Source organism: Leuciscus leuciscus (assembly GCF_965113295.1).
Source record: "Leuciscus leuciscus genome assembly, chromosome: 10".
Lineage (NCBI taxonomy): Eukaryota > Metazoa > Chordata > Actinopteri > Cypriniformes > Leuciscidae > Leuciscus > Leuciscus leuciscus.
Window position 1 is genome coordinate 6,995,881 of NC_138734.1, and position 15,514 is coordinate 7,011,394.

Here is a 15,514-nt window from a genome sequence, read left to right on the forward strand (position 1 = left end):
AGCTATAACCAACTGCAGCTTAACACTACAAAAACAAAGGAGATGGTGGTCGACTTCCGGAGACCAAGGCCCCAACTGCAGCCTGTGCTTATTGAAGGGGACCATGTTGAGGTGGTCCAAACCTACAAATACCTAGGCCTGCAGCTGGACGACAGACTGGACTGGTACAAAAACATAGATGCCCTATACAGGAAGGGACAGAGTCGACTCTACTTCCTGAGAAGGCTAGGGTCCTTCAATATCTGTAAGAAGCTGCTGCAGATGTTTTATCAGACGGTCATCGCTAGCGTCCTTTTTTATGCTGTGGTATGTTGGGGGAGCGGCATTAAAAAAAGGGATGCTACGCGGCTGGATAAGCTGGTGAAGAAGGCTGGTTCTGTGGTGGGTGTGAAACTTGACTCTGTAACATCTGTAGCAGAGAGAAGGACCCTTAGCAAGCTTCTTTCCATCTTGGACAATGCCCAACACCCACTGCACAAGATCATCATCAGACAGAAGAGCACCTTTAGCGACAGGATGCTCTCTCTGTCCTGTTCCACTGACAGACTGAGGAAGTCGTTTGTCCCTCAGACGATCCGGCTTTTTAATTTATCCCTGTGAACAGTGTGTAATTTAATTTAATTTAATTGTATTTATTAATTCGGCAGCTTGTCTGTCTTGTTTGTTTTGTTTTTTAGTTTTTTAGCTGTTGCTACTGGAAACTTGAATTTCCCTAGTGGATGAATAAAGTATTTATCTATCTATAGCAGCTTACCATGCTCCGGTAGCTGGCCAGTCACTGGGGAGACGCGATCTTGTTGTTTGTTTCCTTAAAGGAGCCAGGAGGATGAACCCACCCAGGCCTCCTACTATACCGGCATGGGACCTCTCCATGGTCCTTGGGGCACTAAAGGGTCCCCCGTTCGAACCGCTACAGTCGACTGATCTCAAACCACTTTCGCTAAAAACTGCTCTGCTGCTGGCTCTGGCATCAGTCAAGCGAATGGGAGATTTACAGGCGCTCTCTGTGAGGCCTTCTTGCCTGGAATTTGGGATAGGTGACTCCAGGGTCACTCTTAACCCCCTGGGGTCGGCGATCACGACCGGCGTGATCTGCTCGCTTTTTTTCTTCTCAGTGCAAAAGAGACTCAAAATACTCTGTCGATTTTGATCTTACATATAAGTGTTATACATCATTCGATCCTGTTAAGTGTCTATTTTTTTTTGTGTGTATACTCACAATAAAAACAAAGTGTTGTGCTTTTTGCCAAATAAAGAAAAATAAACATGATGCGAGTTCTGCCTTCTCTCTGTCAGTGAAGTCCATTCTGAAACGCGTCCGAAAATGAACTAACTCAGCGAATACTCAGTCACACAGGCATTCAGGCACAAAGCTTGAATTCTCTTCTTTTAAATGAAGTAATTTATATAAAAAACAAATATTCTCAGTTTATGTAATATACGTATGAAAAGAGAAAGATGTTAGTCATTCGCATTTCAGCTCACTATATCTCATAATGTGCTAATTTGACACACCCACGGAGAGCGCGCGCTATTCAAACGCATATGATCTGAGGCAATCCATGCAAACGTGTCAACGCCCACATCAGCTCAATAAAACACATCAAGTTTAATCAGACTCATGTAATTTACGTCGTCTTGCCTCGCTGTGAGGAATAATCCTGGGAAATTTACCTCATAAGTGCTGCTTTAGTTTCACTTCGAGGAGCAACAGATCCAGCTGAGGGTTGTTAATAGTGAGTTCTTTATTCTTAAGTGCTTTGTTCTAATCATGATATGCAATAGTGTCTGTAAACCGCAAAAAGACTGTTTAAATATGAATCGCGTGTCTGTGTGTGAATGAATGAACGGCACAGATGTTTACTACAGCTGTAGTAAACAACAGCAGGCATCTGTGACGTTCATTCACACTTGCACTTACATTAGTAAACATGTTATTTTTACATGAACACATCTACTAGTTTAGCTTTTACCAAACTATATTGCCATACTGAGATAGATGGATAGTGGACGGCATCTCTCTAGCATATGAGGCCGTGGGTCAGGTTGTACCATAGGCGCTAATGCCCATTCTACGAGAGGCATTGTCACGGTTTATGAATTCATGACTCTTCTGTCATGAGGATGAAGGTAGACAAACCCAAAAGCAGACTGAATGCTCACACACAATTTATTGTTGACAAAACAGAGAAAACAAAACCCACGAGGGGGCAAAACAAGACAAGAGGCAAATAGCCTTGACGATGACGATGACTGGACAGTAACTAACAGCAAAACAATTCTCACTATACATTAAACAGGATTCCAGACAAAGTACTCACAGAGGTGTATCATAAAGATAGACACGCACGATAGACAGTATTTGACAATGAACCGACAAAGGACAGAGAAACACAAGGGGGTTATAAAGGGAGGCTAAAAATGAACACAACAGGTGAAACTAATATGGTAATAATTACAAAATGAGGATAACAAGGGGGCGGGGTTAGAAACGAGACAACGCAAGCACATGGCCCAAACAAATGGCCATGTGCTGCACATAAAAACATGGGTCTGTCATGATTCTGCCTCAAGACGAGAGAAAATCAAGAACAAGATGGCAGAATCATGACAGAACCCCTCCCTTAAGGAGCGGCTTCCAGACACTCCCAAAGGGGAACTAAACACGAGACACAACAGACTGTGACAAGGACACGAACCAACAAAACATGACAAATAACAACAACGGCAAACATGAATAAACGATTACAGGGTTGGGGTGCAAAATCAAAAACAATAAACAAGGCAGAGGAGGTGGGGGAAACACAAAGTACTTAGGGGGCAGTCCAGGGTGGATGGGAGGACTGGGGGTCTTGGGTCTTCGGGGCGAGGGCTGAGGACGGGGAATCCGGGGGGACTTGGCTGGAGACACATGAGGAGCAGGCCCGGATTAAGAGGACTTTGGGCCCTGGGGCTATAGCAACACCAAGGGCCCCCTTTCATCTGATTGCCACGCCAGTCTTCTACCGCAATAAATATTTTTTTATTGTTATTAATCAATGTATTTAATGTTTTTCTTTATCATTACTTATTATTATTTTTGCACACTAAATAGTCCGGGCTATTTAACACATTAACCCTCTACTGCACAGATTTTGATGGAACATCATGATCAAAATTACTCCACATAATTTCTTGGTTCATTTTGGGAACATTTTATTGATAAAACATTTGTACCCCATGTAGTGCATTTACTCCAGATATGAACTCAAAAGCATAAAGGTTGCCAAAATCAGCAAAAACATTACTCATACTTCAGTCATACTTCCTCAATAAGTACTTAACCATGAATAATTTAAAGGGATAGTTCAATAACATCACCCTCATGTTGTTCAAAACCTGTATGAACTTATTTCTTCTGCTGAACACAAAAGAAGATATTTTATATATTGTTAGTAACCAGACAGTTGACGGCAACCCATTGACTTCCATAGTAGGGAAAATATATATTAAGTCAATGACTACCGTAAACTGTCTGGTTACTAACACTATATAAAATATCTTCTTTTGTGTGAGAAGAAATAAATTCATACAGGTTTTGAACAACATGAGGGTGAGTAAATGACAGAATTTTCATTTTTGGGTGAACTTTTTACATTTGAATACTTTTTAAAGGTTTACAACTTTTTACATAGGGTCTTACAGTTAAATAGTCTTTTTTCTAGCTTTAGCAGAGCAGAAATCCTTAATGATATCATTCAAATCCATGGTTCTAACAATGTCACATTCCAGGGACATGCGTGTTAGATGGCTTAGTCTTTCTTGTGCCATTGTTGACCGCAATCGAGATTTAATGAAAGATAATTTTGAGAAGGAGCGCTCTCCTGACGCATTCGTGACTGGTAAGGTGAGATATATTCTCAAGGCTATGTCCACATTTGGAAAAACATTTTGAAGGTCCCTTGCTCTTATTTCTTGCAGCAATTCCCTGGCTGAAACTGTCTTTTCTTTTTTGCAAAATGCTTTAAAATGTACAAACTCATCAGCAAAATCTTCTTGCAAGTCTGTATTGTACTTCTGTTGTAATTTAACACAAGAAGAACGAAGTTCTTGATCAGAAAGAGTATGAATATTATTCAGGAAAGTGAAAAAGTTAGTGATCTCTTTGTATGATTCACTTCTTCTGTCAAGCTCGGCTATAAGACGGTCATTTATCACATAAAAAACATCTGCAATAAACTTCTGTCTACCAGACATCTGCAAGTCCAGATGAGGTTTGTCTGGTTCATCTGCATGTTTTTTACGTGTTCGCTTCCTTTGGGAGTCACTTTTGTAGGCCTGTGAAATAGTAGGTGACACTCCTTTCGCAGCGGTTTCAAAACTATCAAACTGGCCCCTCAATTCTGCAACAAAGTCCCTTAAAGATGCAACTAAATCCACAGCTTTGGAGAGATCAAGGTCAATGTTTTGTAGGACTGTACTAGTTGCATCAAAACGTTGAAGTACGCAGTTCCAGTATTTGCAAAGAAGAGCGGTTTCCAATTTGTCCATTTGCTTTGAGAGCACTCTAGCTTCGTTACGCGTGGATAAATTCTGATTGTCGTCCTCAGACAAGTCAATGAGAGACCGCTGAATATTTGAATAGTTGTAGCACAGTACTTTAGTTGCTGAGGCATGCGCAGACCAGCGGGTGTCTGACAAGGACTTTAAACTCTCAATTCGCCTGTTCTCATTTGCTTCGAGACCACTGGTAATCACCTGCCATCGCGAGGATGATCGGGAGCAGAAATTAAACAGTGTCTGCACAAATGTAAAAAACTCATTTGTTTCAAAGCAGCAATTCACTGTGTTTATTCCCACTAAATTAAGTGTGTGTGCTGCGCAAGGCACCCATTCTGCCAGTGGATTTACCTCCCGAATGCGTGACTGTACACCCTTATAAGCCCCCGACATATTGCTTGCATTGTCGTAACACTGTCCTCGACAATTGTTTATGTCAATTCCCAGCTCATTCAGTACAGTCATCACAGAGTTAAAAAGTGATTCCCCTGTGTGGCTTGTAATAGGAAGAAATTCAAGAAAGCGCTCCTCTATATTTCCCTCTGGAGAAAGGTATCGCGCTATGAAAGTGAGTTGATCGATATGGGCAATGTCTGGTGTGGAATCCACGCTTATAGAAAAGTACTTGGCTAATTTTATTTTGTTGACGATCTCTGATAAAACTTTTTCTCCCATTAATTTGACAATTTCTTCACATATTGTACTTGACAGATAGGACGGCTTTCCTCTCCCAGCATTTCCAAAACGAGCTATGTATTCCCGCAGAAATGGATCGAATTGAGCAATGAGTTCAAGTATTCCCATATAATTACCGTTATTGGTGGAATTGAAAGTCTCGGTATCGCCCCTGAACGATAGACCACGCTCAGACAAAAATTTTACTGTAGCTACAACCCTTTTCAGCACATCCTCCCAGTACTGACGCTCCAATTTGAACTGATCCCTAAGGCCCGCATCTATCTGCCCCTTTTCAGATGTCCTTGTCACCCAGGTTACCATGCACTCTCTGTGATGGTCAGAGTTCTCATGATCAGGAATGCGACTGTGTGCGTGTTTCCAGTCACTGTATCCAGATGTTCCGGAAAATGATGAAATGCCTCCAAACAATTTGCAAACAAAACAAAACACAGATCCTTTGATTGGAGAGTACAGAAGCCAGTCACGTGGAACAGACTCACCATTCGCAAGTTTTCGGCTCAGAAGTGTCTTTGAAAACGCCCGTTTTTGGTGTTTGTATTGTTTTTCGGAAGCAGAAAAATCACAGCCGCGATTTTGACATGACACTGGTCCTTTTTCGATCCAATAATTTTGGCCTTGTATGTTAATGTCAGCAGGCCAACATCCCGGATCAGTACTGTAGATGTCATTTTTCCCTGCATTCTGATCCGATATGATGTCTGGTGGTGGTGATGATGGCCCCAATATTTCATCGTGCACCAGGCTATTTCTCTCATTTTTATCTAAAGGGACAAAGTAAGCATTAATAAAACATTTGCTTTCTAAAGCCCTATTCAGGTGGTAATTGTTTCTCATGTGGATATCTGTAAAAAAAATATTAATACATTTACACTGCATTTACAATTACATAAATGCTATGATTATTTTATTTAATATTCAAATATAAAATTATTTCTATTTTTTTATTTTAAGGGTACTTTAATTATGAAACTAAAACTAACAGTAGGTGGCGGCAAGTCACTGTCTTAATAAGCGAGTCATTCATTCAACCGATTTGTTCAAACGGCTGTTTGATTCAACGACGACGCAAGAATCATTAAATGAACCCATTCGTTCAAAACGCGGATCATTCAGTAACGAATCACCACTATCAGTTTCAGAGATTGTTTCTGCTGTGGTTTCATTTTGGAATTTTCATCAGCGAAATTACGATAAACCAAAACGTAACTCTCAATGTTAACTTATTGGTCAACTCATTTATTATTGCATAACATATATATCACATTAGCAATTGTGCTGATATTTGGGGAAAACTGCGCTTTTACTTGTGTGATATATTTATTTTATATTATGTAATATTAAAATAAGACTGTGGCGAGCAGCCCGTGGGAGAGCGGCACGAGGCCGGTGGCGTGATTAATCTGATTAGCGAGACGGGTGCGTCACGCAGGTCTCGCTCATCAGAGTAATCACGCCACCGGCCTCGTGCCGCTCTCCCACGGCCCTCGTCCTGCTCGCTACAAAGACAAAAACTCATCGAGGCAAAAATGCCCATGTACCTTGTATATTGGACCTTGATGTTGATGACAGTAATTCGGCCGGGGATTTTTACGCAGGAGGGGGAGGGTGGTGGGAGAAAAAACACTGACATTCTGGATTCAGACTGCAATAAAATCACCGACTATATAGCCCCTATAAATATTGAAAATACCTTACGACTCCACGAGAAACAATTACCATCCAAATAGTGCTTAACTCATTAATTTACTTCAGCTGCTTGCTTACCTTCTTCGACGTATAAAACACGCTGATTTTCCTTTTTTGTGCACCACTATCACTTTTTTTCATCATTTTTGAACAGCAAGCGAGCAATTTATAGGCCTAACGTTACCCATGTTCTAATCTACACGAAGCATAACGAAAAGAGGCGTTTCCCAACGTCATGGCGCAAATTGTAGAGTTAATTTGATTGGGCGGTGAATTATATCAGTCAGGCACATTTTCCAATAACTTCTTGTAATTTTATTATTCACAAATCAACCACCTATGACTTGACAATGCCAAATCCAGCGGGCCCTGGGGCTTCAGCCCCACCTAGCCCTTATGTTAATCCGGCCCTGATGAGGAGATGTCTTGGGGGAAACAGTCCAAGGCTGGGAAATGACAGGGGTGCTAGGGGAAACACTAGGCAGCCTGACAGGGGTGGAAACCGCCACAGGAACAGAAACAGCAAGCGGCGGGACAGGAATCTTGACAGGGGACACAGGAGGCGACACAACATCACGGCTGAACGCGTCTTCTCCACACTCACTTACAAACAAACATTATCTAATTTTTTTCGCCTATCGTGCGTCTACTCTACACCCCTATCACAAAATATATATATTTTTTAAATAAATTTAAATAAAATAAACGGATTATATCCAAGACTTCAGTCATAAATTAGTATTAATATTGATAGCATCACTGGTAGCTTCGTTGCTAACTCACTGTCCATCTGTTAAAATGGCGAATATATCAGATGTAAGTAGTCTACCTTTTGGTGCAGGTGAGGACACATTTGAGCTGCACGCACTGCAGTCTGAGCTGGAAGCTGTTGAGAAACAGATCCACGACCTTTTATTGAGACAGGCAGAGCTGAGAGACCAGTGTTTGGCTCTTGAAACCGATGCACACAAATCAGTGTTTAACGTTACTAACCCGCTGACTCCTACCGCGTCTACTCCGTGCGTTCCTCAGCATCGGTCGCAATCAGCCATGGTCTCGTTCACTCTGGCTCCAACACGCCACCACGAAGCCTGGGTGGTTCCGCAGCGGAAGACGCGAGTTATTTAGACCAAGACTTTCTCCGACCCTCCCGGTTTTCGAGTTATCCACACAAAACCGCTTCTCCCCTCTACGCGAAACAGAACGCGATGCTGTGATCATCGGCGATTCCATCGTTCGGCACGTACACGCTACGTTAGGTAAAAGTAAGGTGCACAGTCACTGCTTTCCTGGTGCTCGTGTTTCTGAAATCGCTGCTCGCGTTCCCGAGATTCTGAACGGTGACGAGCGCGTCGGAACTGTGGTCCTGCACGCGGGAGTGAACGACATCAGGCTGCGCCAGACGGAGATTCTGAAGAAAGACTTCAGGAATCTAATCGATACGGTACGCAGCACATCACCTGAAACAACGATCATTGTGTCAGGACCGCTTCCCACGTACCGATTAGGGCATGAAAAGTTCAGCAGATTATTTGCGCTAAATGAATGGTTAATGTCATGGTGCAATGAGCAGAAACTGCTCTTTGTAAATAATTGGAATCTGTTTTGGGAGCGTCCTAGGCTTTTCCGTGCTGATGGCTTACACCCAAGCAGATTCGGAGCGGATCTTCTGTCAGATAATATCTCCAAAATGTTAAATACCCTTTGACTAGTAACCAAAAGTCCAAATCATAGTCTCTGCTGCACCAATTTAACTGATATAAATACTAGTGTAGAACATTGCATAGAAACCGTGTCTATTCCTCGTTTAGTGAGATCAAATAATAAATCTACTGCAGGATCTAGGAAAAATCTAATTGTTATTAAAACAGAAAATGTTGCTATTAGTAAACAAAAACTATTTCTAAAGCTAGGTCTTCTAAACATTAGATCACTCACACCTAAGGCAGTTATTGTAAATGAAATAGTCACAGATAATAGCTTCGATGTACTTTGCCTTACTGAAACCTGGCTTAAACCAAATGATTATTTCGGTATTAATGAGTCTACTCCTCCTGGATACTGTTATAAGCATGAGCCCCGTCTGATTGGTCGTGGCGGAGGTGTTGCAACCATTTATAGAGATATTCTAAATGTTACTCAGAAAACGGGTTATACGTTTATTTCATTTGAAGTAAGTACTAAATGTTACGCTCTTAGATGTTAGAAAAACATCCCTATTATCTCTAGCCTTGGCTACCGTATATAGATCGCCAGGGCCTTACGCTGATTTCCTAAAAGAGTTCGCAGATTTTCTCTCAGACCTATTAGTCAATGTCGATAAAGCATTAATTGTTGGAGATTTTAACATACACGTAGATAATCCAAATGATGCGTTAGGAGCTGCGTTTACAGATTTATTAAATTCATTTGGGGTCAAGCAAAACGTCACCGGACCGACACATCGTCTTAATCATACACTCGATTTAATTATATCACATGGAACCGATCCAACCGATATAGATATCATTCCACAAAGTGATGAAGTCACTGATCACTACATGGTAACTTGCATATTACGTACTGCTGTAATATGTCATGCGGCGTCGCGTTATCAACCAGGCAGAACAATCCTCCCATCCACCATAGATAATTTCTCAAATTGCTTATCTAATCTGTCTCAGCTGCTGCCTGAACCCAAACAAACAGATGAACTAGAAGAACTAACTAGCACTATGAGCACCATTCTCTCTAGAACATTGGATGTGGTTGCACCTATTAAATTAAAAAAGGTCAGAGAGAAAAATAAAGCACCATGGTATAACAATACTACGCATGTTTTAAAGAGAGAAACCCGTATTTTAGAGCGTAAATGGAAACAAACTAATTTAGAGGTCTTTAGAATCGCGTGGAAAGACAGTATGTCACGTTATAAAAAGGCCCTAAAAGCGGCCAGGGCTGAGCACCTCCGCAAACTAATAGAAAACAACCCAAGGTTTTATTTAACACCGTGGCTAGACTAACAAATAAACAGACGTCACCCGAACAAAATATCCCGTTACAGTTCAGTAGTAATGATTTCATGAACTTCTTCACTGAGAAAATAGAAAGCATCAGAACCACAATTGTAAACGTTCAATCTTCAATCGCGCCTTATAATTCAGCTTCAATTATCACCCCGCAAGAACAATTACAGTGCTTTACAACTATAGAACAAAAAGAGTTAAATAAACTTATCACTTCATCTAAAACAACAACATGTTTATTAGATCCTATACCAACTAAACTACTGAAAGAAGTGTTACCTGTAGTGGAAGAGCCTCTCCTCAATATTATTAACTCGTCTTTATCTTTAGGTCATGTTCCAAGAACATTTAAACTGGCAGTTATAAAACCTCTCATTAAGAAACCACAATTAGATCATAATAATCTAGCAAATTATAGACCCATTTCAAATCTTCCATTTATGTCTAAAATATTAGAAAAAGTGGTGTCCGCTCAACTGGGCTCTTTCTTCAACAAAATGATATCTATGAAAAGTTTCAGTCTGGATTCAGACTGCATCATAGCACTGAAACTGCGCTCGTTAAAATCACAAATGATTTACTTTTAGCTTCTGACCAAGGCTGTATCTCAATACTAGTTTTACTTGATCTTAGTGCTGCGTTCGATACTATAGATCACACATTACTCTTAGATCGACTACAAAATTATACTGGTGTTCAAGGACAAGCACTAAGCTGGTTCAAATCATACCTATCTGACCGCTACCATTTTGTCTATTTAAATGGAGAAAAATCGATCATAACTCCAGTAAACTATGGAGTGCCGCAGGGATCTGTATTAGGCCCTCTGTTATTTTCCATATATATGATGCCACTTGAAAATATTATAAGGAAACATGGAATTAGTTTCCATTGTTATGCTGATGACACTCAAATATATATTTCATCACGGCCGGATGAAAACGCTAAATTTTCCAAATTGACAGAGTGTGTTAAAGATATAAAAGATTGGATGACGCGTAATTTTCTTTTATTAAATCCAGACAAGACAGAGGTAATACTTATCGGTTCAAAAAAACGCCCACAAAACCTCGCACAATACAACTTTAACATCATAGGATGTCTTGTTACTTTATCCTCTACGGTAAAAGACCTGGGTGTTATACTCGATTGCAACCTGTCTTTTGAAAATCATATCAAACAGCCTTTTTCCACCTTAGAAACATTGCTAAGCTACGTAATATGCTATCAGTTTCTGATGCAGAAAAGTTAGTTCATGCATTCATGACCTCGAGACTGGATTACTGTAATGCTTTATTAGCTGGTTGTCCTGCATCCTCAATAAACAAGCTACAGTTAGTCCAAAATGCCGCCGCTAGAGTTCTTACGAGATCAATAAAATATGATCATATAACACCGATTTTATCATCACTGCATTGGTTACCTATAAAGCTCCGTATTAATTATAAGATATTGCTACTGACTTATAAAGCCCTAAACGGCTTAGCTCCAGTCTATTTAACGGATCTTCTATCACCCTATAATCCATCGCGCTCTTTAAGATCACTAAATTCAAGGCTTTTGGTCATACCTAGGATATCCAGAACCACCAAAGGAGGGAGAGCATTTTCACATTTGGCTCCAAAACTCTGGAATAGTCTTCCTGATACTGTTCGTTGCTCAGACTCGCTCTCCCAGTTTAAAACGAGATTAAAGTCGCATCTCTTCAACCAGGCATTCATATAATCCTACAGTTCAAACTACAATCCGGCCTCTAGCTCATAAATGCCAGAGGAGAACTGGCCCCCGACTGAGCCTGGGTTCTCCCAAGGTTTTTTTTCTCCATTAGGTTTTAGGACACCATTAGGTCACTTGATGGAGTTTTTCGGTTCCTTGCCACTGTTGCCTTTGGCTTGCTCAGTTGGGGATATTTTGGGGATATTTAATTTAATTTTATCAATCAATAAATTCCTCTTGAAACAAACTTTGTTGTATTATTTTAATGTAATACTGTGAAGCTGCTTTGATACAATCTGTATTGTGAAAAGCGCTATACAAATAAACTTGACTTGACTTGACTTGACAACAGGAAACAAGACAGGGGATGCTGCGGGTAACTGTGGAGCAGAAGCAAGAACTGAGCTCCCCGAAGACGGCTCTGTACCAAAGCTCCACATCTCTGAATCGGGGAGATCGTTGTCGGCAGCTGACTGGGGTATGGTGCTCACGGCAGCTGACTGGGGTACGGCGCTCACGGCAGCTGGCTTCAGAATAGCGCCCTCTGACACAGTGGACTCGGGACAAGACAACATGCCAGTTCTGGTTGGAACTTCCAGGATCTTGGCTAAACTCGACAGATACTCAGACAATGTTCTTGCAGCAACGACGATAGGCAACTCCCGACCAGCTGACACTGACCGCAAAACGGCTTCAGCAGCCGAATCAGCCGCGGCCCTCTCTGCGGCGCTCACGACAGCAGGCTCAGGAACCGCGCCTTCAGCAGCTGGTTCAGTAACAGTACCCTGAGTCGAAACAGGCTCAGGGACAGCGCTCTTAGTAGCGGGCTCTGGGACAGCGCTCTTAGTAGCGGGCTCTGGGACAGCGCTTGCAGTAGCGGGCTCTGGGACAGCGCTTGCAGTAGCGATGAAGGACGAGAGGCTCCCTTCCTCCTCTTCTTTCTCCTAGGTCGCGGTGTGGAAGTCATAGCCGGACTAGTGACCGGTTGGAGAAGCTCAGCGGGATCTGTGACTTGAGTTGGAAGGGCAGTCTCAGGCAGCGCTGACTCGGTCGAGGATGACTCCGACGGAGAATCCCACGAAGTCCGTCTCCCTCGTTTGCCACGAAGATCAACGGGTGTGGATGAGACCTCAGGAGAAGTGGAGTGGGCCTGTTCCCCTTGAGAAACCACAGCCAGGACCCGACCCTCCAGGATCACGGGCAGCTTGGCTGGTGGCGACAACACGGTGGGACCCTGCGGCTCCATTCGACACAGACAGTCCACCATGTCCCGGAACGGGCGGTGGACCAGCCTCTCCCGTTCAGCCAGAGGAGGGGGAACCTTGAGGCCAGCAACGAAGTAGCGATTTAGGAGGATGTCAGGTAAGAAAAACCTCCTTTCTTCTGCGACTTGAGCGTACTCTTTCAAAAGCAATTGGGAGCTTGCCCCCCCTCGAGTCAGAAATGGTCTTGAGCCACCAATCTTCAAGAAGATCCAATTGCTGATCACCAGGGGAAGACAAACTGTCTGCTGGGTTCTGCTTTGGTCGGTTCATTCTGTCATGAGGATGAAGGTAGACAAACCCAAAAGCAGACTGAATGCTCACACACAATTTATTGTTGACAAAACAGAGAAAACAAAACCCACGAGGGGGCAAAACAAGACAAGAGGCAAATAGCCTTGACGATGACGATGACTGGACAGTAACTAACAGCAATACAATTCTCACTATACATTAAACAGGATTCCAGACAAAGTACTCACAGAGGTGTCTCATAAAGATAGACACGCACGATAGACAGTATTTGACAATGAACCAACAAAGGACAGAGAAACACAAGGGGGTTATAAAGGGAGGCTAAAAATGAACACAACAGGTGAAATTAATATGGTAATAATTACAAAATGAGGATAACAAGGGGGCGGGGTTAGAAACGAGACAACGCAAGCACATGGCCCAAACAAATGGCCATGTGCTGCACATAAAAACATGGGTCTGTCATGATTCTGCCTCAAGACGAGAGAAAATCAAGAACAAGATGGCAGAATCATGACATCTTCCTGTGTGTATGTGTGGGTGTGGGTGTGGCCGCTGATTACCACTCATTTGATCATCAGCGCCAACTGCGACTGATCAGCCTTGTCTATTTATACTCATGTCCTTAGTCCTGTTGTTGTCAGATCGTTGTTTGGATTCCCCTGTGTCATGTTTATTGTCTACTGACTTCTGAGTGGTCGCATCCTCATGTTTGGCGTGAAGTTTCTGCTTTTCTGCACGTTCCATCCTGGTTTATTCTCTCGTCTGGAGACCTGTGGACCGTGCCCGAATTCCTGGATTCTGTTCTCCGCGTCATCCAGAGATATCGGGTTGTCCTTTGAACGTCCCTGCGCCACCCAGATTGACTGTTACCTGCACCATATGTATTCTGACTTGTTTATCTCACTTTGCGGTTAATAAACCTACTGTTTATTTGCAATTGCATCTCCTGCTTATTTCCATTGTGACAGGCATGGCCTCTTCGTGGGCTTGGTCTAGTGGTGTACCAATTCAAGACATATGTGCGGCGGCCGGCTGGTCCTCGCCGTCCACATTTGCGAGATTTTATAATATCGTTAGCCTCATAGCATAATTGCATAATAGTCATTTTGTGTTTTTTCTAGTTTTCCAAAGACATTGAAATATGACTTAGGCAATTATGCTATGAGGCTAACGAACAGAGGTTCCTCTCAGTATGATAATTAGACCCAACGATGTCCGGTCTTATCATTCTATTATTACTGTCCATAAGCACAATTGTTCTGGGACTTATGTTGGAGCGAGCCTGGCTCTTAGGCTCCAGCCCCTTATTCATGAAACCCGACTCAGGTCTGGTTACTGTCATGTTGGGGTTTATTATGGCTTGTTTCTGTGAGCCTCGGGGTGCTCCCTAGGCTCCAGTTGTTGCAGCCAGTTGCTAATGGCGCAGTGTTTTACATTGCGTCCCCACTGCATATTAGCTACACAATACGAAGTGACCGTTCTCGAAGGGGAACGTACTCGGTTACTAACATAACCTCGGTTTCCAGAGAGTAAGGGAACGAGTATTGCGTAGCCTGCCGCACTATTACAATCTGTCAGGATTTGTCGTTTCAGTCGATTTAAACCTGCTATAATGGCCAGAATGGGCTTCCTTTATAGGCTAAGGCCACGCCCATTTAGGCGCACTCTGACGTGTTGGGTGCCAAGTCATTTGATTGGGTCGTGTGTCAGAGGCGCTTGGCCATAGGTTGTGCAGTTGCCGCAGCACAGCCAATGGGCGAGCTAGACGCTCTGCTGTGTTCGCTGTGCAGCTGCACTGCGTTTTAAATTATTAGCTTCAATATTTCTCGAGGAAAGAAGTTTCCCCACTGCATATTAGCTACGCAATACTTGTTCCCTTACTCTCAGTGAACCGAGGTTACATCTGTAACCAAGTACGTTTTATGTGATAGATTTTCACACCAACAAAGTAAAAAAGTTTATTCACGTAGTAAACGCTGGTCACTTTTGTCTGGGCTGCTGGTCAGTCTCATGGAAAACTTAAAAGGTTAATAATCTCAAAAATGAAAACTGTTTCATTCATTAATTATATGTTTAATTCATGTATAAATTAATTTACTCACCCTCGCCACGTCATTCCAAACCAGTATGACTTTATTTCTTCCGTGGAACATTAAAGGAGATAAAAGTATATAATAGATGGTTTGAAATAAACAAGAATATTTTTTTCTTTCTGTAGTCATCTAAAAGTGTTAAAAGCATGGACTGTTTTTCTGCCATTTTTTTTACTTCAAATTTTCTTGGTTGCATCAACGCACAATATAAACCATAAAAAAATAAAAAGTGTGATAAAAAAGAGCTAATGCTGCA

The 15,514-nt window shown here is 42.2% G+C and overlaps 1 protein-coding gene and 1 long non-coding RNA gene across 2 annotated transcripts in view; one reads left to right on the forward strand and one right to left on the reverse strand.

Moving 5' to 3' along the window:
• LOC309507283 (myelin-associated glycoprotein-like) overlaps positions 1–15,514 on the forward strand; it is a 45,704-nt gene that overhangs the window by 15,219 nt on the left and 14,971 nt on the right. The gene's annotated exons all lie outside the window — the stretch shown is intronic.
• Positions 1,021–14,345, reverse strand: LOC309507297. The gene is made up of 2 exons (XR_014209111.1): positions 13,681–14,345; positions 1,021–2,108 (listed from the first exon to the last, which is right to left on the reverse strand). It is a non-coding gene; the product is annotated as an uncharacterized lncRNA (long non-coding RNA).